The sequence below is a fragment of the Aquarana catesbeiana genome, linkage group LG12, assembly GCF_042186555.1.
Source record: "Aquarana catesbeiana isolate 2022-GZ linkage group LG12, ASM4218655v1, whole genome shotgun sequence".
NCBI classification, from domain to species: domain Eukaryota; kingdom Metazoa; phylum Chordata; class Amphibia; order Anura; family Ranidae; genus Aquarana; species Aquarana catesbeiana.
In genome coordinates, this window is record NC_133335.1 from 137,720,178 (window position 1) to 137,739,184 (window position 19,007).

Genomic DNA, 19,007 nt, shown 5'->3' on the forward strand with positions numbered 1-19,007 from the left:
TGCTTTCAGAAAATATATGGTTTGGGGGGTCTTTTACAAACTCTGAAAGCTGTAAGTGAAAAATGAAAACCTCCAGATTTTTAGAGAAATTTCTGGGTAAGTTCGATTTTCACCATTTCGCAAAAAGGCGCAATTTAAAATTTACAAATATTTGTTATTTATTAACTTAACACAGGATAAGCTTTTATATTTAGCAGGAATTTAGCAGGAATTTTATAAAATTGTGTGTTTTTATCTGCTAATAATGGTTTTAGTGTATTTTTAGCGACAATATTGTTTCGATAAACATTTGTGCAAATACCACGGGGCCTAAGAAATCTGTAGCACCTTCTTTTTATTCTAGACATCATATGCTTTCAGAAAATATATGGTTTTGGGGGTCTTTCACAAATTCTGAACGCTCTAAGGGAGAAATGAAAACCTTCCGATTTTTAGAAAAATTTGGATATTTACATTTTTGCGTACGTTCTATTTTCACCATTTTGCAATGTGAAAGTTACAAATATTTGTTATTTATTAACTCAATACAGGTTAAGCTTTTATATTTAGTAGGAGTTTTGTAAAATCTGCTGTTAATCATGATTTTAGTGGATTTTTAGCAAAAATATTGTTTTGATAAACATTTGTGCAAATATCGTGGGACCTAAAAAATCAGTATCACCTTCTTTTTATTCTACTGGTCATGTGCTTTCAGAAAATATATGGTTTGGGGGGTATTTTACAAACTCTGAAAGCTATAAGTGAAAAATAAAAAAGTAAAGGAAAAATTTCAAAAATGGTCTGGCCACCTGAGTGTAAAAATAGAACACACGGCCTGGCAGCGAAAGGGTTAAAGCAACCTTTTTTATATGTGGTTTTTACTAAATTGTTCCTCTGTTTAACCCCTTATTAACAACACAACACAATCTCCTGCGCTCAGGAGCTTAGTCAATGTGTATGTAAGTGGTGCAGCCTTCGTATAGAATACAGAATGTCAAAGGTCTTGCTGCCCTCCTCAGAACAATGGGTATCTTTAGAGCTGAAACATATAGAAAGACAGGGAGGGCGCACCAACCTTGTGCATTACCAAAGATAAAATTTATTTAAATAGTAAAAACAAGAGTAATACAAACAAACGTTTAATAAAGGCTTAACATTGCTCCAAAAATTCGGAACCGTGTCTTCTAGACACCTGCAACCTGGACCGAATGTTAGGAGGAACCATATGGCATCGCAGATGGCTTACTCTGTGGTTTTGATGAAGAGGGTACTCCCTCGTAACGCGCAAGCCGTCTGCGATGCCATCTGGTTCCTCCTAACATCCGGTCCAGGTTGCAGGTGTCTAGAAGACACGGTTCCGAATTTTTGGAGCAATGTTAAGCCTTTTTTAAATGTTTGTTTGTGAGTATTACTCTTGTTTTTACTATTTAAATAAACTGTATCTTTGGTAATGCACAAGGTCGTGCGCCCTCCCTGTCTTTCTATTTGTTTAACCCCTTATTAACCTTTAGTTTACTTTAATCAGCCGTATTACCTCCTTATTCTCCTTCGCCATTTAATCATTTTCCTACTGTTTTTTTTTTTTATTCTATTTTATAAACTATCAATCATTTTTTTTGTTTGCTTTGTTCATTAATGCTGACAGCAGAAGTGTAAACAAATAAGTTGCGGTAGTTATCGGTAATTGGTATCGGCGAGTACTAAAAAAATTGATTGAAGAAAAGTGTATTATGTCTTATTTTATTGCCATCTTGTTTGATAACCTAATGTTCAGGGGTTGTAAATCTTTAAAATAAAAAAGTTCTTCAGAATCGTGAGAGAGTCAAGATCTTTATTCTAAGCAAAACAATTAGTGATTCTTATTTTATACAGAATCGTGCAGCTCTAGTGTCTATTGACATTGCCATTTCTATCCCAATGTGCTTTGCTTTCACTTGCCTTATCCACAGGAGGTTTAAAATCTTGTCAGTTTATTTGCATTTTTAAAACAATTTCCAGATTCCATCACTTCCTCAGCTTTCACTTCCTGTTAGGTCATCTCCCAGCAGGTTTCAATTCCTTGTTGCATTACAGAAGAGGGTTTGATAGGGTGTGTTCATCACTTTGGACCACACCTCCCTCATTACAATACTACCTTCCACCCACTTTCTATGCAATCTGATTGTACAATCTCTTTTAGATCTCCCATCAGCTATGTAGTTCAAGGACCTGTCTGATTTGATACAAATTGAATGGATTGTTCAGGTGTGTCCGCCTATTCCATAGTTGTGGTAAATCTAAAGGAAATTGTACAGAAATGTTACAATCAGATTGCATAGTGTATGGCTATCTTTATACAAGTACATAGGAGGGAGTGGACAGAAACACTCAGTTATCAGGCCTCATTCACATCTCCACGTAGCAAAAACTCGCATTCCTGCATGTGTTTGTTTTGGGTGCTTTGGTGCATTTTCACTCATCACGCACAGGGCATCTCATTCACTTGAATGGGCTGCCCTACATGTAACAATCACCCAAGAGAAGCTCGAGAACTTTTTTTGGAGAGTAGCATGGTGCATTACCACGTTTTTGGTGCGTTTACCGCACTTGGGAAGCCTTTAATATGTAATGACAACACAAACACGATGTACATTTGCAAAGTTTCTGAAACGCACAGCAAAGCGCACATTTTCTGTGTAGTTTGCCACACATTTGGAAACACACAAATGTGATTGGAGCCTCATTGTTCTTGTGTAAATGCACCAACTTCACTTTCAGGCCCCATTCACACCTAGAGTAGATGTTTTTCCAGTGACACACACAGGACAACCCTTTGATTACAATGGGCTGCGCCCAATGTAAACATCCCTTGTGACAGTAATAGGCATGTGAGAGGTACTCTTTATGGAGAGATTGGGCGTCTATAAGACCCCAAACCCCTCCGCTGCACTTCAAAGTAGTCAAAACGTCAAGATCGGCGTTTTTGAATACCTTACTTTTTAAAACTGGAGCCTTTAAGAAGCCAGTAATCTGGGAAGTGATGTTATGACATTGCTTCCGGATTACTGGATCCGAGACCTGAATGAAGCATCTGCTTTGTTCGGGTCTTTGGCCAGCCGGCGGACGTGCCGACTGGTTGCTCGGGCTTACCGGTGGGACAGAAGAGCCCGAATCATAGCAGGGCAACTGATTGTCATTTGTGGGTAGAATTTTCACAGCTGTAACTTTCTATAAAACTCTCTGTACATTTTCAATTCCCAGAATATTTAGCTGCAAAAGACAGATACTGTATGTTAAAAAATGGATTGACTGTCTCATGGAATCAGGGATGTCTAATGCCTAGGATACTTACACCATGAGTGAGTTAATGGAATCTACTTGATCTGCATCAAATTCGGCTAGAAGATGGTCTATCTCAAGTGAAGAAAGTTTTGCTTAGGATAAACATGGGAAAATATATATTTAGTGGATTATGAAACTGTATGCAAAAGCACAGATGACACAGATGACAGATGGCATAGAAAAAAATATTGTAAAAAAAAAAATAAAATGGAAAAGAAATGAAAAAAACATAAAATGACATAAGTCCACTGGGTGGCAGCAGAGACAGCATTCTTATGATAAGGGTATCTGCTTTGTCAAATTGTGTGGTAAAGAGTGGACTTGGAACAAGTTTACAATCATTGAGTGTTTGTATTCGATCAAATGTTATAAACATAGTATAATAACATCTCTTTTTGTGGTGCATTAACAGCACTGAAAGTTCTGATTAAAATTACCCTGCCACTAGGCAAAAGTAACTTAACCACTTCAGCCCCGGAAGGATTTACCCCCTTCCTGACCAGAGCACTTTTTACAATTTGGCACTGCGTCGCTTTAACTGCTAATTGCGCGGTCATGCAATGCTGTACCCAAATGAAATTTACTTCCTTTTGTTTCCACAAATAGAGCTTTCTTTTGATGGTATTTGATCACCTCTACGTTTTTTTTTTTTTTGCGCTATAAATGGAAAAAGACCGATACTTTCTACTTTTTGTTATAAAAAAAATCCAATAAACTCAATTTTAGTCATACATTTAGGCCAAAATGTATTCAGCCACATGTCTTTGGTAAAAAAAATGTCAATAAGCGTATATTTATTGGTTTACGCAAAAGTTATAGCGTCTACAAACTAGGGTACATTTTCTGGAATTTACACAGCTTTTAGTTTATGACTGCCTATGTCATTTCTTGAGGTGCTAAAATGGCAGGGCAGTACAACCCACCCCCCCCCCCAAATGACCCCATTTTGGAAAGTAGACACCACAAGGAAATTGCTGAGAGGCATGTTGAGTCCATTGAATATTAATTTTGTGTGATTGAATAATGACAAAAAAAAAATGTACAAAAGTTGTCACTTAAAGATATATTGCTCACACAGGCCATGGGCAGCTCTCATTTGTTTTTGAAAATGAAGAAAGAAAAGAAAAATTTATTTTTTTTTCTTTTTTCAATTTTCAAAACTTTGTGACAAAAAGCGAGGTCTGCAAAATACTCACTATACCTCTCAGCAAATAGCTTGGGTGTCTACTTTCCAAAATGGGGTCATTTGGGGGGGCGTTTGTGCCATCTGTGATAGGCAGTGAGGAGTGAAATAAAAAATTTACACCCTTAGAAACCCTGAAGGCGGTGATTGGTTTTTGGGGTCCCGTACGCGGCTAGGCTCCCAAAAAGTCTCACACATGTGGTATCCCCGTACTCAGAAGAAGCAACAGAATGTATTTTGGGGTGTAATTTCACATATTTCCATGGCATGTTTGAGCAATATATCATTTAGTGACAACTTTGTGCAATAAAAAAAAAAAATTTGTCTTGTGTCACAATATTAAATATTCCATGGACTCGACATGCCTCTCAGCAAAAAGCTTGGGGTGTCTACTTTCCAAAATGGGGTCATTTGGGGGGGGTTTGAACTGTCCTGGCATTTTATGCATAACATTTAGAAGCTTATGTCACACATCACCCACTCTTCTAACCACAAGACAAAGCCCTTTCTGACACTATTTGTTTACATGAAAAAATATTTTTTTTTGCAAGAAAATTACTTTGAACCCCCAAACATTATATATTTTTTTAAAGCAAAGGCCCTACAGATTAAAATGGTGGGTGTTTCATTTTTTTTTTTCACACAGTATTTGCGCAGCGATTTTTCAAATGCATTTTTTGGGGAAAAAACACACTTTTTTTAATCTTAATGCACTAAAACACACTATATTGCCCAAATGTTTGATTAAATAAAAAAGATGATCTTAGGCCGAGTACATGGATACCAAACATGACATGCTTTAAAATTGCCCACAAATGTGCAGTGGCAACAAAATAAATAAATTTTTAAAAGCCTTTAAAAGCCTTTACAGGTTACCACTTTAGCTTTACAGAGGAGGTCTACTGCTAAAATTACTGCCCTCGATCTGACCTTCGCGGTGATACCTCACATGCATGGTGCAATTGCTGTTTACATTTGACGCCAGACCAATGCTTGCGTTCGCCTTTGTGCGAGAGCAGGGGGGAGACAGGGGTGCTTCTTTTTTTTTTTTTCTTTATTATTTTTTTTTTGCTTTTTTATCTTATTTTTAAACTGTTCCTTTCATTTTTTTTTTTTTAGCATTTTTATTGTTATGTCAGGGAATGTAAATATCCCCTATGATAGCAATAGGTAGTGACAGGTACTCTTTTTTGAAAAAAATGGGGTTTATTAGACCCTAGATCTCTCCTCTGCCCTCAAAGCATCTGACCTCATCAAGATCAGTGTGATAAAATGCTTTCCCAATTTCCTAATGGCGCTGTTTTCATCCGGCGAAATCTAAGTCATGAAATGCTCGTAGCTTCCGGTTTCTTAGGCCATAGAGATGATTGGAGCCATTCTGGTCTCTGATCACCTCTATGGTCAGCTGGCCGAATCACCGGCTGCATTCGCAGGTTCCCTGTTGGGACAGGAGAGCCAGAGAAAAACATGGAAGACGGTGGGAGGGGGGGACATTCCCTCCCACTGCTTGTAAAAGCAGTCTAGAGGCTAATTAGCCGCTAGGATTGCTTGCCTGTGGGCTGAACGAAAAAAAGAGATTGATTGGTGGGTATGCCCACCATTAGAATACCTCCCACCCACTTCTAATGATGGGCATACATGCACCATTTATATATGCCGAAGCATGGGGGCATCCGCCCCAAAAGTTAGGAGCAAATCGCTCCTCCGCCCCTGCTGCCCCCATGCTTCGGCATATATCACCTCCGACATCGCTGGAGTCACGGCTTTATGTATCGTGGGAGCAAACGCTGTTGCTGTCAAGATAAATAAATCCGCGCTGCAGCTGAATGGCGTACCTGAAGACAGAAAAATGGTTAACAATAAAACACAGTAAACAGTAAAGTATAAAAAATTGCATACCTGAAAAACAAACATGATAAAACATATAAATAATAAAACATTGCAGAATAGAATACAGTAAAAAAGAGCAGAACAATAGAGAGAGAATAGAGAGAGAGAGAACAATAAAACGACAACTGTTTTTTTTTTTTTTTATATTTTTTTTGTGTTTTTTTTACACTTTTTTTTGTAACTGTAACTTTTATAACTGTAACCGGTTCCAGGTACGGGTCTCTCAAAATGTGATGGCATCTTGTTAGACCCTGTGAAAGTGTGCCTAGTCTGTGCAATGCTGTACCCTACGCTAATACTCAACTAGTGTATGGTAGCGTTCAAAACATTCACCAATGCAAAGACCAGGATTGTCAGGACAGGAGGGACAATAATAGTGGGTGTCACGCCTATATCTGCGCTTGCTGCAGACACGACATCTTTTTTGGGGGGGTTCGTTGGGTAGGGGTACTCGGGAGGACATAAAGAAAATGCCTCTCATGCAGCCGACTGCATTTGGTTGGGGATGTGAATGGGGGAAGTACGGGTGCTGCAGAAGTGGTGGGTTCCCAATTAGGATTAGCAATTGCAGCAGGAAGGGCACTATGGGCACGACGGGCCTGTGTTTGTCTTCTTCTTGGTGGCAGGGGGACACTACTTGTGCTTGCCACCTCACCAGCTTGAACTGCACTTATGGGACTCGCCACTTCACCAACTGTTACTGCAGTGCTGGTTTGACTACGACCGGGGTGTACTAGGCCGCTGGTGCTTGCCAGTTCACCAAAACGCTACCAAAAAAACTGTTAGCGATCGCAGGGATCAGGCCTAACTCTGCGAACGCTGCAGTTATGCGTTTAGTGTTTTGTAAGTGACAGTGATCGATCGATACTGCACTTGGGTGGGCTGGGCTGGTCCAGGCGGAGGGGCAAAACGCAGGTGCTAGCAGGTATCTGGGCTGATCCCCCTAACACTGCGTTTTTGGGAACCCTAAACTGCTGGGGACGCTAGTATAGATCAGATCGGATCAGATATTGATCCGTTCAGATACTATACCACTAAGGGAGGTGTATGGTGCGTGCGTGGGCGTTAGCGGTACTGGCACTAACCTGATGCTGTCTGGGGCGACGCAGACCCTATCTGACCCTAAAACCTAACTTATATCACCGCCGGGCGATTAGGGGGCTAAACCTTTATTAGGTAGTATATGGGGGTCTCTGACACTATAAAATGCTGACGGCGAACCTATATATTCACCTCCCTAAGTAGCGTCACCAGTGACACTAATACAGCGATCAGCGACAGGGGGTGATCAAGGGGTTAAAACTTTATTAGCGGGGGTTAGGGGGGTACCCTAGACCTAAAAGGGGCTAACACTAACTGCCCTACCACTTCTAACTGTCACAAACTGACACCAATGCAGTAATCAGAAAAAAAAAACTGCTATTGGTGTCACTGTGACGGGGGGGGGGGGGGGGGTGATCGGGGGGTGATGGGGGGTGAAATGTATGCCTAGTGTGTTTTACTGTAATGTGTTGTGTTTGTGCACTTACTCAGATGTCTTCTCTCCTCGGCGCCGGAACTGAAATTACCGACCCGAGGAGAGATGACACCACTTCCTCTGCCGCTGTTTACTATACAGCAGCAGAGGAAGATTCTCATTTGTTGGGAGTGATCGCGAGTGGTCTCCCCCTCAGCCTGGATCGCTCCCCTAACGATGCCGACCGCCTCGGGCACCGAGGGGGGGGGGGAGGCAGGTCACGTACCAGGTACGTGATTTTGCCTGCCCGTGCCATTCTGCCGCAGTATATCTGCGTTAGGCCATCGGCAATTGGTTAAGGTGACACTAAACTCTGGTTTAAAAAATGTTATTGAAGTGTGTATTCTTAATTCAGAAAAGTAGCTTCTATTGCTATGACCTTTCTCCAAATCTCCAAACCATTTATTTATTTTGCAGCTTTGATCCAACATCCTGTTAGAGGGTTCTTCTCTGTGTCCTACTGCAAATAAGAACGTAGCCATCCTTGTACAGTGGGCAGCCTTCTGTGAGTACACTGTGTATAGTTACAATGGTGGAATTTGATTGTTTGTCAGTACGCTTATGAGTATGCTTTATCTGGAACTTACATTGTTTGTTCTGTTTGCTCTTTTTCTCTAGAATAAAATTATTTGACATAAAAAAAGAACGTAGCCACCCTCTCTTGCTCACTCCCTAGATGGACTAGTGACTATGGGCTATGGCAGGGGTCCCCAACCAGGGGCCTGTTGATGACTAGGCTGCACAGCAGGAGGTGAGCGGTGACCGCGGTCCACACAGGGCCATCACAAACTGAGGTTCCTGCTCACATACTGCTGTGTGGCCATGGCTGTGTGTCCTCTCCTGGCTCCTCCGCCCACTCAGCTGACGATGTCATCCAATGGGCAGGGGACAGGAGGAGCTGCAGATTAGATTGAAGAGCTCCTCATGCCCCCTGCCCTGCTGATAGGATGACATCGTTGGGCGGGCGGGGGAGCCAGGAGAGGACATATGGACTGATCACAGCCTCTGCAGGGGAGGCAGACATTAGAATGGGAAGTGTCCTGTTACAGAGGAATGGGGGGGGGGGAGAGGCAGACTGCAGGGGCACTGTGATGGAGTAGGCTGTGATTGCAAGGGGCACTGTAATATAAAGTGAACTGCACTGTAAAGGGGCCCTTTATTATTACAGGGCCCCTCTGCAGTGCAGTCCCCTGTATGTCACAGCCTTTACAGTGCAGTCCCCTTTATATCACAGTGCCCCTTTACAGAGCAGTCCCCGTTACATTAATGTAAACGGGTATGTGATGTGAAGGGGACTGCACTGTAAAGGGTCACTGTAATTTAAAGGGGGCTGTGATGTGAAGGGGAAATTAGGACACTGATATAAAGGGGGAACTGTGCTGTAAAGGGGGGCTGAGGACAGACTCAGTGCATAGCCCCTCCCCCGAGCACCCCCCCAGGTCCCTGAGAAAATTGGCTGCCGTGACATCAGTCCCTGGTGCCAGAAAGGTTGGGGACCTCTGGGCTATGGGATTTGCAGTGTGCATGGAGCACTGCACTTGACTGCAATTGTCCTGTACCACCCATTCCAAACAAAGGAAAGCAAAGGGGAAAAAAGGAGAAGTTTGGGAATTTCTTGGGGACAATAGAAGGAGGCAGAAAAACACAGTAACAATTTAATAAAAAATAGTTTTTACTTAAAAAAATGAATTACCGTGATTGGATTACAGGGCCATTAAGTAGTGGATGTGTATGGATTAGTTTTGGAGAAAAACAATATATTTACTGTCACTTTAAGCAAGGCATAGAAATAAAAGAAGATAGTAAAGAGGCATCTTTCTTGATAACCGCCAATCACGTCATTGATTATGAGAAATCTGCTCTTGAAGTCTTGTAAGTCTTTTGGGCAGTTTTCGTTGATTTCCTCTGCTGACCTTCACCTCACTACAAGACTGTATTGAAATGGAGGTCAGCATGATGAGCCAGTGAAAGCTGCAGAGGAGCCAGAAGATCAACACTGCTGAGAGTGTCCATGACCTTAAGGATTTTAGCAGAAGTTTTTTTCCGGATTGGAGTGGCATTTAGCATAAACCAGTTCACTTACCCACTCTAATTTGCTACTGCATCTGGTAGTTGTTTTTTCAGTGGCAGTATCACTGTTTCCCACTGCACAACCTCTGCTCAGGATCTTCAGGAATCTTAGAAAAGGTACCTGCATAGGCATATGATGCAGCCTCCTTTTACCTCATTAGAAATCCCATCTGTCAGGCTTTGGACAGGCATTCCATTTATGTGAAAATAGGCCACGGTGCATAAGTAGTGCAATGTACCTCTTAGGCCCCTATCACACTGCCTGTCAGTTTTTCAGGTGGACCTGATTGGACTCTGAATTGTCCTCTGTGGAGTGGCGGATGTCAGCGGACACATGTCCGCTGATACCCATCGCCATCCGATCCCATCCTGTCTACCAAAAACAGATGGATAGTGGTCCTATTTTCCATCAGTCTGGTGGATCGGATTGCATCGTATGGAAATGGACAGGTGGTCTGTTTCAATCTGATTGCCCCATAGTAAAGAGTAGGACCGAGTCCGTGTCTGCTCTGCATAGCGAACATGGACCTGTCATCCGCCTGCTCAGCAGGGATCAGCGGAGAGATCCCCCGCTGAGCAAGCAGAATCCGCATAGCGGAGGTGCCGTGTGAAAGGGGTCTTAGGAGAATGCTGTAGATTTTAGGCAGTTCTCAAATACCCCTAATAGTCATGTTTTAAGGTTTTACTCCCAATCTTTTCATTACTACTGCTGCTTTGATACCACATTAGATAGGAATGATGTAGTTTAACACTTTAACCAGTTGCCGACCGCTGCACGCCGATGTACGTCGGCACAATGGCATGGGCAGGCATAAAGGCTTACCTGTACGTCCCTGCCTGCCCGTGGGTGGGGGTCTGATCGGACACCCCGCCCGCCCCCCCCCCCCCCCCCCCCCCGGTGCCTGCGGCGGTCGAATTACCGTCAAGAGCGATCAGAGGTGAGGGGGAGGCCACGGATTCATGGCCACCCCCTCACGATCGCTCTGGGCGAATGAGAATCTTCCTCTGCTGCTCTGTAAACAGCGGCAAAGGAAGTAATGTCATCGCTCCTTGTGAAGCCTTTTTGTTCCGGCTTCCGAGGAGAGAAGACATCAAGTAAGTGCACCAAACACTACACTAACAGTAGAACACTCTAGGCACACTTTTCACCCCCGATCACCCCCCTGTACCCCCTGTCACAGTGACACCAATAGCGGTTTTTTTTTTTTCTGATTATTGTATTGGTGTCATTTTGTGACAGTTATAAGTGGTAGGGCAGTTAGTGGTAGGCCCCTTTAGGTCTAGGGTACCCTAACCCCCCAATAAAGTTTTAACCCCTTGATCACCCCCCGTCACCAGTGTCACTAAACGATCGTTTATCTGATCTCTGTATTATTGTCACAGGTGACGCTAGTTAGGCAGGTAAGTATTTAGGTTCAGGTGTTTATAGCGTCAGGTACCCGCATATACTACCTAGTAAAGGTTTTAACCCCCTGATTGCCCCCTAGTTAACCCTTTCACCAGTGATCACGTATAACTGTTATGGGTGATGCTGGTTAGTTAGTTTTTTACAGTGTCAGGGCACCCGCCGTTTATTACCTAATAAAGGTTTAACCCCCTAATCGCCCGGTGGGTGATATAAGTTAGATTTTAGGGTCAGTTTGGGTCTGCGTCGCCCCAGGCACCGTCAGGTTAGTGCCAGTACCGCTAACACCCACGCATGCAGCATACACCTCCCTTACTGGTATAGTATCTGAACGGATCAATATCTGATCCAATCAGATCAATACTAGTGTCCCCAGCAGTTTAGGGTTCCCAAAACCCAAGTGCAGTATTGATCGATCACTGTCACTTACAAAACACTAAACACATAACTGCAGCGTTCGCAGTCAGGCCTGATCCCTGCGATCGCTAACAGTTTTTTGGTAGCGTTTTGATACAGTCGCTAACAGTCAGGAGATTTTTTACCTGTGAGTCTCACTAGTGTACCACTAAATTTAGAGCCCAAAATGGCAAATCGAAGGTACAGTAGTGAAGAGGCCTACACGTTTCTGAGCATGACAGATAGTGAAGAGGAAGTCACTCATCTGTCAGATTCAGGCTCAGAATATGAACCTGTAGACAGCAGCGGCTCCATGACAGATAGCTCTGATGATGGAGTTGTGGTCCCTGCCAAGGTCAGGCGTACCAGACCCCAAACTTCTTCTTCTTCTGCTGTTGCGGTGCAAGAATCGCAGGGCTCTCGTATGGAGCAGAGAAGTACTAGCGCCGCTATTCCTTCTGGTGAACTGGCAAGCACCAGCGGCCTAGTACACCCTGGTCGTACTTCCAGCACTGCAGTAACACTTGGTGACGTGGCGAGTCCCATAAGTGCAGTTCAAGCTGGCGAGGTGGCAAGCACAAATAGTGTCCCGCTGCCACCAAGAAGACGAACACAGGCCCGTCGTACCCATAGTGCCCTTCCTGCTGCATTAGCCAATCCTAATTGGGAACCCACCACTTCTGCAGCACCCGTACTTCCCCCATTCACTGGCCAACCCAGCATTCAGGTGGAAACAGTTGATTTTATGTCATTTGTTTTTTATTCACTGTTTTTCACTGAAGATCTCTATAGATCTATTGTGGACCAAAGCAATTTGTACGCTGGTCAACACATCGCCACTGTTCCCCAGTCCAATTACGGTTTCTGAATATAAGATCTTTCTGGGCCTATCCCTCCTCATGGGCATAACCAAAAAGAGTGAGTTGCGGTCATATTGGTCCACTGACCCAATTCACCATATGCCCGTGTTCTCTGCTTCCATGGCCAGGGCACGATACGAGCAGATTTTGTGGTTCATGCACTTCAACAACAATGAACTCTGTCTTCCTCGTGGAGACCCTGGATACGATCGGCTCTACAAAATTTGACCCCTCATAAACCACTTCAACCAACGTTTTGCAGACTTGTTTACTCCCCATCAAGTTAACTGCGTTGATGAGTCCCTGATTAAGTTTTCTGGCCGCTTGTCATTCAAACAGTACCTTCCCAGCAAGCGTGCCAGATACGGGGTCAAGATGTATAAGCTCTGTGACAGGGCCACAGGGTATACATGTAGTTTTATGGTTTACGGGGGAAGAGATAGTCACGTAGAGCTGACAAACTGCCCTGACTACATAGGAAGCGCTGGCAAGATTGTGTGGGACTTGATGTCACCCTTATTCGGAGAGGGGTACCACTTGTACGTGGACAATTATTACACGAACGTGCTACTTTTTAGTCACTTGTTTGATCATCAGATTGGAGCATGTGGCACTGTGCAATCTAATCGCCAGGACTTTCCCCAGCGGCTTGTAGATTCCCATCTTAGGCTGGGGGAGAGAGCCTGCTTGAAGTGTATGTAATAACTTGCAATGAAGTGGACGGATAATAAGAATGTTTTCGTTCTTACCTCCCTACTGGTGTTGTGGAGAAACCCTTCTGTGTCCACGAATATAACCAAAATATGGGAGGGGTGGACCTCAACGACCAGTTGTTGGCGCCGTACCTAGTTGCCGGTAAGGCCAGACACTGGTATAAAAAAGTGTCTGTATACTTATTTCAATTGGCTTTGCTGAACGCTCATGTGCTATACAGAGCTTCAGGACGGACTGGATCCTTCCTTAAATTCCAGGAAGAGATCGTCAGAGCCCTTCTGTTTCCAGACGGTGCTCCTCCTCACCTTCCCCAACCAAATGCAGTAAGCCGGCTGCATGAGAGGCATTTTCCTTATGTCCTCCCGAGTACCCCTACCCAACGAGCCCCCCAAAGAAAATGTCGTGTCAGTGGAAAGCGCGGATATAGGCGTGACACCTGCTATTATTGTCCCTCCTGTCCTGACAATCCTGGTCTTTGCATTGGTGAATGTTTTGAGCACTACCATACACTAGTTGAGTTTTAGCGTAGGGTACAGCACTGCACAGACTAGGCAAACTTTCACAGGGTCTCCCAAGATGCCATCGCATTTTGAGAGACCCGAACCTGGAACCGGTTACAGTTACAAAAGTCACAGTTATAAAAAAAAAATGTAAAAAAAAAATACGCAAAAAAATATAGAATAAAAAAAACAGAAATAGTTGTCTTTTTATTCTCTCTCTCTATTCTCTCTCTGTTGTTCTGCTCTTTTTTACTGTATTCTATTCTGCAATGATTTATTATTATGTTTTATTATGTTTGCTTTTTAGGTATGTAATTTTTTTTATACTTTACCGTTTACTGTGTTTTATTGTTAACCATTTTTTTGTTTTCAGGTACGCCATTCAGCTGCAGCGCGGATTTATTTATCTTGACAGCAACAGCGTTTGCTCCCACGATACATAAAGCCATGACTCCAGCGCTGACGGAGGTGATTTCACCACCACAGTTTAAAAAAAGAGCATATATGCCGAAGCATGGGGGCAGCGGGGGCGGGGAGCGATTTGCTTCTAGCTTTTGCTGGTGGATGCCCTTATGCTTCGGCATATGTATATTTTGGGCACAGGCTGCGTTAAAAAATGTTTTATTTTTACTATGTTTTTTTTTAATTTGCTTTGCAGGTATGGTAAGTCTTACTGTTATACTGTAATGTTACTTTGTTTTATTGTTAACCATCATTTGCTTAGCAGGTACGCCATTCAGTTGCAGCGCGGATTTATTTATCTTGACAGCAACAGTGTTTGCTCCCACGATACATAAAGCCGTGACTCCAGCGCTGTCGGAGGTGATTTCACCACCACAGTTAAAAAAAAAGAGCATATATGCCAAAGCATGGGGGCAGCAGGGGGCGGAGGAGCGATTTGCTCCTACCTTTTGCGGGTGGATGGCCCCATGCTTCGGCGTATATATATTTTAGGCACAGGTTGCGTTAAAAATGTTTTACTTTTTCTATGTTTTTTTTGTATTTGCTTTGCAGGTATGGTATGTCTTACTGTTATACTGTAATGTTACTTTGTTTTATTGTTAACCATCATTTGCTCTGCAGGTACGCCATTCAGTTGCAGCGCTGATTTATTGATCTTGACAGCAACAGCGTTTGCTCCCACGATACATAAAGCCGTGACTGTAGGGGGTGATTTCACCACCACAGTTAAAAAAAAGAGCATATATGCTGAAGCATGGGGGCAGCAGGGGCGGAGGAGCGATTTGCTCCTAACTTTTGAGGTGGATGCCCCCATGCTTCGGCATATATAAATGTTGCATGTATGCTCATCATTAGAAGTGGGTGGATGAAGGGAGGTATTTTAATGGTGGGCATACCCACCGATCAATCTCTTTTTTTCGTTCAGCCCACAGGCTGCATGAAAAAAAAGATTACAATATATGCCCAACAAGGACCAGCAACGTACTGGTATGTTGCTGGACTTTGAGTGGTTATACCAGAATGATGCCTGCAGGTTTAGGTATCATCTTGATATCGTTCTTTTCAGCCAATTAGCCTCTAGACTAATTAGCCTCTAAACTGCTTTTACAAGCAGTGGGAGGGAATGCCCCCCCCACCATCTTCCATGGTTTTCTCTGGCTCTCCTGTCCCAACAGGGAACCCGAGAATGCAGCTGGTGATTCAGCCAGCTGACCATAGAGCTGATCAGAGACCAGAATGGCTCCAATCATCTCTATGGCCTAAGAGCCCTTGCACACTGGGGCGGGGGCGGCGTCGGCGGTAAAACGCCGCTATTATTAGCGGCGTTTTACCGTCGGTATTCGGCCGCTAGCGGGGCGGTTTTACCCCCCGCTAGCGGCCGAGAAAGGGTTAAATACCACCGCAAAGCGCCTCTGCAGAGGCGCTTTGCCGGCGGTATAGCCGCGCCGTCCCATTGATTTCAATGGGCAGGAGCGATAAAGGAGCGGTATACACTCCGCTCCTTCACCGCTCCGAAGATACTGCTGGCAGGACTTTTTTTACCGTCCTGCCAGCGCACCGCTCCAGTGTGAAAGCCCTCGGGGCTTTCACACTGGATACACAGCAGCGGCACTTTCAGGTCGGTTTGCAGGCGCTATTATTAGCGCAATAGCGCCTGCAAACCGCCCCAGTGTGCAAGGGCTCTAAGAAACCGGAAGCTACGAGCATTTCATGACTTAGATTTCGCCGGATGTAAACAGCGCCATTGGGAAATTGGGAAAGCATTTTATCACTCCGATCTTGGTGTGGTCAGATGCTTTGAGGGCAGAGGAGAGATCTAGGGTCTAATAGACCCCAATTTTTTCAAAAAAGAGTACCTGTCACTACCTCTTGCTATCATAGGGGATATTTACATTCCCTGAGATAACAATAAAAATGATAAAAAAAAAAAAAATGAAAGGAACAATTTAAAAATAAGATAAAAAAGCAAAAAAAAAAAAATAAAAAAAAAAAAGCACCCCTGTCCCCCCCTGCTCTCGCGCAAAGGCGAACGCAAGTGTCAGGCTGGCGTCAAATGTAAACAGCAATTGCACCATGCACCGCGAAAGTCAGATCGAGGGGAGTAATTTTAGCAGTAGACCTCCTCTGTAAATCTAAAGTGGTAACCTGTAAAGGCTTTTAAAAATGTATGTAGTTTGTCGCCACTGCGCGTTTGTGCGCAATTTTAAAGCATGTCGTGTTTGGTATCCATGTACTCGGCCTAAGATCATCTTTTTTATTTCAAACATTTGGGCAATATAGTGTGTTTTAGTGCATTAAAATTAAAAAAAGTGTGTTTTTTCCCCCAAAAAATGAAACTATTATTTTTTTCCCCCAAAAAATGAAACTATAAAGTATAAAATTAAGCTATTTGCTGAGAGGTATGGTGAGTATTTTTCAGGCCTCGCTTTTTGTCACAAAGTTTTGAAAATTGCAAAAAGAAAAAAAAATACATTTTTCTTTTCTTTCTTCATTTTCAAAAACAAACGAGAGCTGCAAAATACTCACCATGCCTCTCAGCAAATAGCTTGGGGTGTCTACTTTCCAAAATGGGGTCATTTGGGGGGTTTTGTGCCATCTTAGCATTGTATGACCTTCAAAACTGTGAAAGGTAGTGAGGAGTGAAATCAAAAGTTTACGCCCTTAGAAATCCTGAAGGCGGTGCTTGGTTTTCGGGGCCCCATACGCGGCTAGGCTCCCAAGAAGTCCCACACTCAGGAGAAGCAGCAGAATGTATTTTGGGATGCAATTCAACATATGCCCATGGCATGTTTAAGAAATATATCATTTAGTGACAACTTTGTGCAAAAAAAAAAAAGTTTGTCATTTTCCCGCAACTTGTGGCAAAATATAAAATATTCCATGGACTCAACATGCCTCTCAGCAAATAGCTTGGGGTGTCTGCTTTCCAAAATGGGGTCATTTGGGGGGGGGGGGTTGTACTGCCCTGCAATTTTAACACCTCAAGAATTGAGATAGGCAGTCATAAACTAAAAGCTGTGTAAATTCCAGAAAATGTACCCTAGTTTGTAGACGCTATAACTTTTGCGCAAACCAATAAATATACGATTATAGGCTTTTTTTTTACCAAAGACATGTGGCTGAATACAGTTTGGCCTAAATGTATGACTAAAATTGAGTTTATTGGATTTTTTTAATAACAAAAAGTAGAAAATATCATTTTTTTCAAAATTTTGGTCTTTTTCCGTTTATAGCGCAAAAAATAAAAACCGCAGAGGCAATCAAATACCATCAAAAGAAAGCTCTATTTGTAGGAAAAAAAGGATGCAAATTTTGTTTGGGTACAACATTGCATGACCGCGCAATTAGCAGTTAAATCAACGCAGTGCCAAATTGTAAAAAGTGCTCTGGTCAGGAAGGGGGTAAAACCTTCCGGGGCTGAAGTGGTTAAGCAAGAAGTGTTTTATAACAAATATATCTAAAGCTACACTCCAAGCTCCAGCACCCCCAAAAAAGCATATGGTCTAGACAACAGGCACCAATAGAAAAATGTTATCAGTAATGTATTCATTTCTAATTAACCTAAGGGAAGGTTAATTCATGCTTCCACTTTAAAGGCTAGCAGCCAACACTAGGTACAGCTTTTAGCTGTCAGACTAAGCTGCCACTCCCCACTTATGATCAGGATTTAATCTCAGTTGTTACTGACCATATGATCACTGTGCCAGCCATGGCATAGTGATTACATGCAGGCTGCAGGTTTATTATTAACATAATCCTTCAGCTTGAAAATGTCACTTCAGTCTGGAAATGGCAGTTATGCTGGACATACATTATACAGTTTTCTTGTTTAAGTTCCTTTAGATTTATTTTCAACTATGTAGTGCAAGGGCCTGCCTGATTACATACAAAGTGAAAGTGTTTGACCTGATATTATAAGGTATGGTAAATCTAAAGGAAAATTGTACATGAAAATTGTGTAATGTATGGCAAGCCTTATCCTCCTATAAATGCTGTAATTGGCAGGCACAATTACCATATTAAAAAATAATGTAAACCTTTTCTGTTAGGCCAAAAATACAAAATAGATCAGGAATTTTAATGAAACTGTGTACCAAAAAAAAAGCCCTGTATAGTATGTCCTTTAAAAAGCAAAAATGACAGGTAGCGTGGCAGGAGTCAGGAGGAAAAACTACTGCTTGTCTCCAGGATTGGATAAATATTTGTCCTAGATGCAGGCAGTATGCAGACAAGTTTTCTTTTTTTGCTATGTAGTGATCTTGCTTGTCTGACTGAGGGGTTAACAAGCCCAGCTGAAGCAGTTCTGAGTACTCTGGGCACTATAAAACTCCCAGTCTGATTAGGAAGCTGCTCCACTGAATCAAGCACTCTGTGCATGGCAGACGGGGCAAACTACCTGTGTGGCAAGTGTATATCTGTATGACTAGTGCCCCGTACACACGGTCCGACGGAAAATGTTCAATGGGAGCTTTTTGTCAGAAATTACGACCGTGTGTAGGCTCCATTGGACATTTTCCATCAGAATTTACGTCACACAAAATTTGAGAGCTAGTTCTCAAATTTTCCGACAACAAAATCCGTTCTCGTAAATTCTGATCGTGTGTACACAATTCCAACGCACAAAGTGCCATGCATACTCAGAAAAAATTAAGAGACAGAAGCGCTCGGTCTGGTAAAACAAGCATTTGTAATAGAGATAGCACATTTGTCA

The 19,007-nt window shown here is 42.9% G+C and overlaps 1 protein-coding gene across 2 annotated transcripts in view; it reads left to right on the forward strand.

Annotated features, from left to right (window-relative positions):
• The window catches only part of LOC141114576 (uncharacterized), a 263,889-nt gene that overhangs the window by 45,176 nt on the left and 199,706 nt on the right, over nt 1–19,007 (forward strand). Inside the window, exon 2 of one of the 2 annotated variants that reach the window (XM_073608363.1) lies at nt 8,307–8,394. The exons of the other annotated variant lie outside the window; for it this stretch is intronic. The gene's annotated coding sequence lies outside the window, so the exon portion shown is untranslated. The remainder of the gene's footprint in view (nt 1–8,306; nt 8,395–19,007) is intronic. 2 annotated transcript variants of the gene reach the window in all.